Source organism: Haemaphysalis longicornis, unplaced genomic scaffold (assembly GCF_048455015.1).
Source record: "Haemaphysalis longicornis isolate Haplotype H1 unplaced genomic scaffold, Haemaphysalis longicornis Haplotype H1 scaffold_1, whole genome shotgun sequence".
NCBI lineage: Eukaryota > Metazoa > Arthropoda > Arachnida > Ixodida > Ixodidae > Haemaphysalis > Haemaphysalis longicornis.
Genome location: NW_027526203.1, coordinates 284,723,319 through 284,731,031, shown reverse-complemented (window position 1 = coordinate 284,731,031; position 7,713 = coordinate 284,723,319). Strand labels below are relative to the sequence as shown.

At 46.2% G+C, this 7,713-nt stretch overlaps 1 non-coding gene across 1 annotated transcript; it reads left to right on the top strand.

Annotated features, from left to right (window-relative positions):
• Positions 1-4,296: 4,296 nt before the first annotated feature.
• Trnar-ccg (transfer RNA arginine (anticodon CCG)) lies at positions 4,297-4,369 on the top strand. The gene has a single exon. It is a non-coding gene; the product is annotated as a tRNA-Arg (tRNA).
• Positions 4,370-7,713: the final 3,344 nt, after the last annotated feature.

Here is a 7,713-nt window from a genome sequence, read left to right as displayed (position 1 = left end):
GAAAAGATGATAAACAGGAGACTCGTGTACTTCTTAGAGTACAACGGTCTTCTCGAGAGCTGCCAGGCGGGCTTTAGGGCGGGGCGATCTACGAACGATCAACTCGTTGCGCTAGAGTCATATATTAAAGATGCTTTCCTCCATAAGCAGTACTGTATGACAGTATTCTTTGATCTTGAAAAGGCGTACGACACTGCTTGGTGGTACGGCATCCTCAGCGATTTGAAGTCCTTTGGCATGTCGGGTAACATGATGAATACGCTTGTTAGTTACCTGTCTGAAAGGACGTTTCGCGTGCGAGTTGGAGCTGCACTCTCTAGGGTTCATGTGCAGGAAAACGGCGTGCCGCAAGGTGGTGTTTTGAGTTGCACTTTGTTTATTGTAAAAATGAATTCTCTTCAGAAGGCACTGCCACCATCGATCTCCTGTTTAGTCTATGTAGACGACGTTCAACTCTCCTTCAAATCGTGTAACTTGTCTATCTGCGAGCGCCAAGTGCAGCTTGGTGTGAACAAGCTAGCCGGCTGGGCAGATAGCAACGGTTTTAAATTTAATCCAGGAAAGTGCACTTGTGTTCTGTTTTCCAAGAGGCGTGGCGTTCGGCCGGATCCAGACATTCGACTCCACGGTGTCTCTATTCCTGTAAAAAAGGAACACAAGTTTTTAGGTATAATCTTTGACGAAAAGCTCACATTCATCCCACACATAAAACAACTAAAACATAAATGCTTAAAAACAATGAATATCCTGAAGGTTCTGTCGCACATCTCTTTTGGTACTGACAAAGAACTTTTACGTGTTTTTACCAGCCTAATAGGTTCACGACTGGACTATGGTAGCGTTGTCTATGGGTCAGCCACTAAAACATCCCTCAGATTGCTGGACCCTGTGCTTCATCTAGGGCTCCGCTTGTCGTGTGGTGCCTTCCGAACTAGTCCGGTCGAAAGCCTGTATGTTGAGTGCAACAAATGGAACCTACAACGTCAGCGAGCATACACAGACCTCCTTTATGCGTTTAAAATTTCATCCATGCCTCACCATCCTTTTAAATCAGTTTTTCATGATACCTCCATGACTGAACTCCTTTTAAATCGACCATCGTTCTCTGCGCCCTTCTCTTACAGAGCAAGAGAGGAAGCGTCAGAGCTTGCTGTCTCCTTTTTAGATACCATCCAAAGTTCTGTAACAGATTTGATAGCACTATGGCATCTCCGCCCTGTGTCATGCGACACATCATTCACACATGTTGATAAAAACCGAGCTCCCACATGTGCAATTCTGCAGCACTTCTTGTATTTGCAGCAGAAGTACCAATGTTCTGAATTTTATACGGACGCCTCTAAAACTTCCACCTCGGTGTCCTGCGCGGCGCATGGGCCCGGCCTTAGTGTCACTAGAACTTTTAACAGTAATACAAGTATCTTTACGGCAGAGGCTTATGGTGTACTTCTGGTGGTTAATCATATCCTTCAAAGCCACATCCCACAATCCATTATATATACAGATTCTCTCAGTGTTAGGCGGGCGTTGTCGTCAACAAAGTCTTCAAAAAATCACGTTATAAATTTAATAGTCAAGGGTATTATGTCTGTGTATGTCCACAAATTTGAACTAGTCCTTTGCTGGGTCCCTGGCCACTGTGGTATAGCCGAGAACGAAGCAGCGGATCGAATGGCTGCTGCTGCTACACTCTTGAATACAGTAGACATAACCACATTACCCTACACCGACGTGAAACCACACATCAGACAACAACTTCGCAAAACATGGCAAACACACTGGAGCGAACAAACAGACAACAAGTTACACGTAATAAAACCACTCTTAGGACCATACACCACCGACACACGTAATAGATACACAGAAGTCGCCTTGGCTAGATTACGAATAGGGCACACACATGCAACGCACTCGCACCTGCTCACTGGATCTCTAAGACCTCTGTGCAGCAGGTGCGGAGAGGCCCTATCTGTGATCCACATCCTCATACAATGTAAGGCACTCGACATTACACGACGCAAACACTTCCCACAACTACACACACGACATATTCCACCACACCTGTCATACTTCTTAGGAGATGATGCCATGTTCTCTGTTCAGCGCACCTTTAAGTTCCTATCTGAAGTTCATTTCTTACAACTCATCTCATATCACCCGTAGTTTTACCCCTGGTCCTATACACCAGCCACATTATTTATCTTTTAACCACTCACGTTCTTCACCCTGGCCCTTTACACCAGCCGTGCTCATAGTCATTAACTGACTTTATTCAATTTCCATCCTCATCAAATAACTGTGTATTTGGCGCTTTTTGCCCATGTCGGCCTTGCGCCATTAAACTTAAACCATCATCATCATCATGTCCTCATGGTCTTTAATTTATTTTTATCGAGTTCCCTCTAACCAATTTTAGTTGTCACCTATTCATCAAAACACTTTCTTGGCGCTCTTTGCCCTAGTTGGCCTTGCGCCATTTACATTCAATCATCATCATCATCATCATCATCATCATCATCGCCCCAATAAATGGTGAGGAACGTGGTTGGATAGCAAAGCCAAACGAGTGCACGAAACAAAACACGTTTGTCTGTAATTTGTGTTTGAGCATACTTCGTGAATTAGCCTAACAAAATAATAAAACTTGGAAGGAATACAGCTTGACGTTAGCACAAAAACTTGGGGTTGTCGGTTTTGTTCCCGTGTGAGCCTATATATTGACAGCAAGCGTGAATTCCGCGACCTTTACAACTTTAATGTGAACTAAGTAAACATACTTACCTTAGCCGCCAATTCTCAGATGCATTGTTGCGGGAAGAGTTAAAGCTATTTTCTCTACCATACTCCTCCCGCAGATTCACATGTATCCACCGCAGAGTGGAATTCTGTAACGCTTAGCACTTCACTGGGAACTCATTACAAGTAAATGAAACTCGGCGTAAAGGTAGAGTAGCTTAAGGGCCAATCGCCATATGGTTGTTTTAGATATAATTTTGAAAAAAAGGGGGTTGCAGGCATTTTCTGCAGAGAATTTGCGATAAACATGGCTTTGACGCAAGGTGTGATGTCACCGCCCGATACGGACGTAAACCTCGCTGCAGGATACCCCCTCGAAACGCATGCTGGGATATATACCGGAGAAAGGGGTAAACAGCTTCTCTGTAAATTGCGACTGAAGCGCTTTCAATGGCCAGGTCCTGGGAAATGAAACCCCTGAATTACTGTCCTTGGAAGCACTGTCATCCCCTCGGTCTCTAAAGAAGGGGACAGAAGAGCGGCCCATTTAAAAGGAGAACGTTACCAATCACTTTAAGTCGCTTCAGTGTCAACATCAACAACCATGTGTGATGAAAGGATTCAAGGGAGTAGAGGCATTGGTGCTGTCCAGCGTCTGGGGAAATTTCACAAGAACTAGGGCGTGGTTTCCTAAACTTAATCTCGCGTTATCGTCATAGTACTCAACGTGAGGTATCACGGATGACTTCCAGCATCACGTTCTGCCCAGGTAATGCCGTTGAGTGGTTAAATTTGGTTGGTGGGTTAAAAAAAAAAACAAGCTGCCATGTGCGCGTCGTTGTTCGTTGTAGAAAATTACATATTCGCCAGGACATTGCATATTCAGACGGGATATTTCGCGTCTGCTGGTCCAGGTGCCTCAGGAAACGAGCCCTGCCGACATGCGATTACCAGCCGTATGTCGGCAGGGCTCGTTACCAACCGTAACGAATGCCAGTGCGTTCATCCGTTAAATCTTTCTTCTTCAAACATCATAGCGGCACGCTACCGGTAAAACCCTGGCTGCAGGAAAAAGGATTATATGTGCACCCGTGAACACTTACCTGTCGATTATGCAAAAAGCTTGAAACAATTGAGCACATCATTCTGGACTGTTGGTATGCGGTGTTCCACTGGGACATCCTCCAACGAACCTTGAAAAAAGACCTACCATTAACGCCTTATGGCATTCAGTTTTTGCCCGTAAACCATAATGGAGGCGTGCCCTATTATATGTTCATGACACTTAGTCTGCATTCTATGTGGAAAACTCGCATGGCAGTTCAAAATGTCGAAAAGGATGCTCGCACAGTGCGGGAGTACTTAATTGAAAGCGTTATTTATATAAGAGAAGTGTATAGAGTCATGCCGGAAGAACCAGAGTGGTTACCCATTCTGGATGTTCTAGCGCAGTTTAATGTTTTATGCCACTCCCTTCAGCCGACTAGTGGCTGGTGCTACTAATTTGTGTACTGTGCAGTGCGTTTTGTGTTGTCGCCAAGCGGGCAATGAAAAAGAAAAGTCTGCGTGGCCTAATGGATAAGGCGTCTGATTCCGGATCAGATGATTGCAGGTCCGAGTCCTGTCGCGGACGTTGCTTTTTATTTTTATTTATATTTTCATTTTTTTGGTCAAAGCTGGTTGCTCTGCATTTACTTCTAGAGCGAAAGCTCTACTACGTTACATATTTCAAGGTCATTCAGCGCGTCGCATTGACCTTCAGCCGCCGGCGGGAAAGCTGCCCCTTTCTTTCTTATCGATTCGATTGCTAGGAGCATCGCAACTGCGGTACCACATGGCCAGGCGATGGTTCAACAGCTGCTTCAGTGGCGCTTGGTCTCTCAGTCTCGCCATCGACGGCTGGGCCGGCTGGACTGTCTGTGCGCCCCCTCCATTGCAAGCGGAGGGATGAATCCAATCATCCAGTAGATATAGCTGGACGACAGGTGCGAAATCTCAAGAAATGGCGAAATTTCGCGAAACACTGTGTGCGCAGTGCTTGCTTTCGTTCGTTATAACTGGCTTTAAAAAATGTGAGACCTGAAAAATGTTTATTCGCCCTTTTTACGTTGCGGCGTGTGAAATGAGACATGAAAGCAAGGGCAGGATGGGGATATGTAAATCAAGTTTTAAGTAAAGCCGGAAAAGTGGTGTAGTGGGAGGTCAGGCAGGGCAGGCCTATAGGATAACATGTAGTTCGGCTGTGTGTAAAAACTTTAGTAGAGGCGTGTAGCACGTGTTGACCTGTACCCAGGGGTTGTAGTTATACATTGTATCCAAACCACAGAAGATGCTTAGTGTTCGCCTCATCCCCCGCGCCGGGCACTTCCGACAGGCTCCAGAATCTTCTGGTGTGGGTCTGCAAGTCCATGTGACTGAAGGTGTGAAGGTCACCCCAGCTCGAAGCCTTCTGAGGGAAACGTTCTGTGCAATGTCTGTCTAACCTTTTCTTGTGGATTTTTTATTGTAGAAGCTCCCCACCGAAAAAGGTTAAGGGGGGGGGGGGTAGCAGACACACGGGGAAGTTAGGCAAGGGCGTCCGCAGAACTTTTTGCAAGGGGGGGCATCCATTAGCAGGGGGGGGGGGGGAGGGGGTACGGTTGGATAGCACCAAAAAGGCGCTATTTGCGGTTACAAAAAGTACAAACAGCGAATTAGAACCAGACTTTGAGGATAATATACATTGGATTTTATTACCGAACAAAGAAATAAAGCTAACAAAAAAAAATGTGAAAAGTTACTGTCACTTTGTAAAGAGTGGCCAGTCTCGCTGCGTGAGGGTTCTCGACTCACGCCAACTGATCACCAGCACACAGTACAATACATTCACATACATAGAACTGCACTCCGTCAATCTTCCTTGAATAGCAGCTGCAGATGCCTCGGGTTTTTCTGGGCAAATTGCAAGATGACGTGTGATGAAGTCTGTTGAAATGGCTCACGCAAAAAAGATACTACTCGCCTCTCTGGCTGTCAATGCAGTACAGGCGTACAAGCGTTTTGAGGGGCTGATTTCTAGGTTTTGTTTCGAGGCTTGGGTGGGGCCGACATTTCGCAATTTCGAAGGAAAGGGTGTACAAGGTGATGGGAAGATTTTTTGCTAGATATAGCTGGAACTTTGTCCGAAAACTGAAGTTCTTGTGGTAAAACTGCATAAATCTAGAGTTTAGAAAAAAAAATGTCAAACCTTTCAGAATTGTTCGCTACTTTCAATAGCCAGCACAGGCAGTCTGTTTCACTGCCGTCACATGATCGGCAATGTTAGTCATTGTCTAAAGTGCAATGCTGACCGCAGTCCTGAAGGGCGTTTCATACGGATACGCAGGACCTGAGTGTGCTAATCATGTGAGTAGCGTGGATTGTTGCGCTATTTGGTTCACGTACATAATTTAAAAAACTTTTCGCTAAAGGATGGGGCAAAGGAGAGAACGTCGGTATCGTTCTCTCCTCTCGTCCGTCCTTCAGGGCAAAGTTATTTTAATTATGGGCCAACCAAGCTGTGCAGCTTTTTCGTAGTGCATAAAAAATCCGAATTTCCAAGGGGGGGCAGTTGCCCCCCCTTGCCCCCCCTTCCGGACGCCCATGGAGTTAGGGCACGTGCGTCCCGTCTGAGGAGAGATTTTCAGTACTTAAAGACGGGAGTTGGGATCACAAGGAAGACGGCTCAGGGATGTTTCATGCAAGAAAGACGAGTGGGGTTTGAGACTGGCGTATTAAAATGTCTTGTACAGTGGGTAGGTAAAGGACCTGCAAAGAATTCCGGATGGAGTATATGTACACCGAATGCTCGGTAGTAGTTGCGGATTCAAATGTGAAGAAACAAATTGATGTTAGATAGACGTGCAGAAAGCCACTTAGGTAATGAAATACTCCATGATGTGGATGTACGTAACCATTGTGGACATATTTTCAGTGATGATTGAAATCGCGAGATAGAAACCAGGCGCAGAATTTTGTGGGCTTGGGTCAGGAGGAGGAGCGCCACTGGCTAACAGCATTGTAGGATCGTCACTGTCTAAAACCCTTTGGCGTGGGAGGAGGCGCTTCTTTGAAGGGGAAGCAAATTTCTGTGAGCTGCAGGTGTTGAGCGCACAACTTCCTTGGTAACTGAAAGGGGGGTATCCAACGGATGAATCGGAAGATTGGTGGTCCGATTCTGCGGGTGAGCGTGATTTTATGAATTTTTTTAGTTTACATTCACGACTTGTAATAAATATTTTACAAGAATCAACAGCAATCACTTCACTATGACTGGTTTCTTGCCCATGACTGTTGGCTTTATTTTCGGTATTCCCTCAAGAGCCGCTCGTTCTCAATTATGTTTGGCAGCATGCATTGCGATTAATAAGGTTTCCGTAGTCTTGGAGCCACCCGTAGTATTGAATGGCTTCGGGTCAGTCTAGTCAGAGTTGTTCGAGCCATGACAGTGGGGGAAACGGAGGAGCTCAGCAGCCCGAGTTGACCAGTCTGTGCAGACTGCCACACCTGCAGCGTATTGAAGGGGGAAATAGGCTGATGGCGAGGCTCTGCATATAACATTGCGTGATTTTACAGCGCACATCCCCCTTTTGACTATAATAATACGCCTGGCCTTGTTATTCGTCGAATTTGCTCCCTGGTCGTTGTGACTGGTCATTCAGTTCACTGTGGCAACGCGGGCCGACGGAAGAGGGCAAGGCACAGGAATGGAGAAACGGTCATATGCCGCTCAAGCAGGCCCGACAGCCCCAAAGCGTTAGCCTTGTACGAAACTAATTCCCTCAAGGCCAGTGGCCGGGAAACCGAAAGGAATTTTGTTGAAGCGAGGGCCACCCCAGCCAGAATAAATTTTCTAGGCTGGACGTTCGTCTCCGTCTGACCGTTAGCATTAAAGGCCGAATCTTACTTGGTAAAGCACCGGACTCGTTATACGGATGTCGTGTACTGGGGTTCCGCCAG